The sequence below is a fragment of the Dendronephthya gigantea genome, unplaced genomic scaffold (assembly GCF_004324835.1).
Source record: "Dendronephthya gigantea isolate DGI-Jeju-01 unplaced genomic scaffold, DenGig_1.0 001093F, whole genome shotgun sequence".
Taxonomy (NCBI): domain Eukaryota; kingdom Metazoa; phylum Cnidaria; class Anthozoa; order Malacalcyonacea; family Nephtheidae; genus Dendronephthya; species Dendronephthya gigantea.
The window spans coordinates 1-2476 of record NW_021164103.1 but is presented as its reverse complement, the minus strand read 5'-3'; the positions used below and the strand labels follow the sequence as shown (position 1 = coordinate 2476).

At 37.6% G+C, this 2476-nt stretch overlaps 1 pseudogene; it reads left to right on the top strand.

The window, feature by feature from the left end:
* Window positions 1-502: 502 nt before the first annotated feature.
* Window positions 503-2442, top strand: LOC114544964 (annotated as a pseudogene).
* Window positions 2443-2476: the final 34 nt, after the last annotated feature.

Sequence of the window (2476 nt, the reverse complement as noted above, 5' to 3'; positions counted from 1 at the left end):
TTTTCTTGATGAACAGCTTTTGCCAGCTATGAATCGATTTGATGGGAAAAACCCGCGATCCGTTCTCGTTATGGGTGAGATTTGAATATAATTAATGCAAATTCGCTGTTCTAACATACGTCTCAAGGGATGACTGAATTTGTGATGATCATGTTTTGATTTATTTATATCTGTTTAAACAAAACTTGTTGATGCACAAAGATGCAACTGCATGCTAAAACTATATACAGGGTGTATAAAAAAAACGCAACCACTTAATATTCTAAAATTCATATTGTTTATAAGCTCAATAGATTTTATGCCCCTGGGGCCGGTTGTTCAAAAGCCGGTTAACGCTAACCCAGGGTTAAAAATGCCTAACCCAGGGTTAAATGTTAAACTTTGGTTAATTTGCGTTGCACAAAGCTCGGTTAGCGTTAACCCTGGGTTAAAATTGATAAAAAAATTAACCCTGCTAGCTAGGTGGTTTAAAATTTTAATCCTAGGTTAAGTGCAAAATAACATGGCGGATGTTTTACAGTTTGTTGTACCAATACGGAATTTTCCTCGCAGACAAAGGCGATATCGTCACGATAACGTGAACATTCGAGGTTTAACTGATGCGGAATTGCGAATTAGATACAGATTTGGTTACCAAGCAATAAATTACATTACAAATTTGCTATACGATGACCTTATTCGTGACACTAAAAGAAATTTTTCACTAATTCCCGACGTCCAAGTTCTCATCGCACTACGGTTTTTCGCAAGCGGAAGCTTCCTACAGGTTATCGGAGACACATTTGGCGTTGACAAGTCCACCGTATCGCGAGTAGTTCGTGACGTATGCCTCGCTCTATCAAACAAACGAGAACCGTTCATTCGTTAGCCTTCAAATCAAGAAAAAGAGAAAATAAAGAACGGGTTTTACGACATGGCCAATTTTCCTGGCGTTATTGGTTGTATCGATTGTACGCATATTCGAATCCAGGCACCACATCTAAACGAGAATTATTACGTCAATCGGAAACGCTATCATTCTATTAATGTTCAAGCAATTTGCGACGATCGAGGTAAATTATTATACTCTATATGTACCAATTATAGTTACAATTACTATAGTAAAGTAGGGATACTGTTAATACTGGTGGAATGCATGGAATACAGTCGAAAAGCAAACATTCTTCACATTTCATTTAGGAAAGTTCATAAATCTGGTTGCCCGATGGCCTGGAAGTGTCCATGACAGCCATATATTTCGAATGTCACAGATACAACAGTTTATAGAGCAGCATCACACATCACTGGAAGATGGGATCATATTGGGAGATAGTGGTTACGCCTTAAAACCCTACCTTATGACACCTTACACAGACCCTACTACAGCAAAGGAAAGAGCATTTAATCGGTCTTTGAAGAAAACACGCGTATTGATTGAGCAAGTGTTTGGGCGATGGAAGAGAAGGTTCCACCTACTGCATTCAGAGATCAGAATGGAACCAGAGAAAGTCTGCTTGTTAATTGGTGCTTGTGCTGTCCTTCAGAATATTGCAATAATGTTTAATGAGCCAGATGAAGAAGAGGATGTTGATCTAGAAGAACCAGATCCAGAGGTTGAACCACAGGTTGGCCATGACACAGGAAGGCAAATCAGGGCACATATCACAAATAACTTTTTTTAATTGAAATATGTACCATGCATGCATATATGCCACACAACAATTTACAATACATTTTTCCTGAAATTATTTCAATATTAGAATTGGGAAATACAAGATAATTAAGCACATTCTATAGTAACTTATATTATACACAACAGCACTAGCTGGGGCCCCAAAACAAGAGGTATGTCTGAAAGATCTTGCAATATTTATTTATACATATTTGATTTATTGGCTGCAGCAAACCTTTCAACATTAAATGATTGACCTAGAACCTATAATAAAACTGGTCCCACTGTAACACAAATGCTGTAATAATGAAATACAAGTAATATTCTCAATAATGTAATTAATTTACTGTGTACACTTATAGTACACAATGATTTCAAGCAATGTCCATGTCACCCCCGATATAAATATTATAAATCCCTCAATCAAAAATTGCCATTGCTACTGCCATTTGCCCTTTCTTTCAACTCCGCTACCTGTAGTTTCAGTCTCTCATTTTTCAGCAGAATCATTTCCTTTTGCACCTTGAGGACTTCGTATTGCATCTCAAGGACAACTTGCTGGTTAACCTTTTTTTTCAGCTTTGACTTATTTTGAGTTGTTTGGGTGCCAACTGGTAGGGGTGTAGGTTTGGTATGCTGCTCCACATCAATTGGACCATAAACTGGTGTGAAAGAAGGTGGTGGTGTATTTAAATCGTCATCACTGTTATCAAGTTCACAGCTATCAGCTTCCCTTTGCACTTGTACAAAACCGTTACTGTTGGTGTAAACTTCATCGCGCAACAACGTTGCCGATTCCCCTAAACAAAAATTAAAAAATTATCG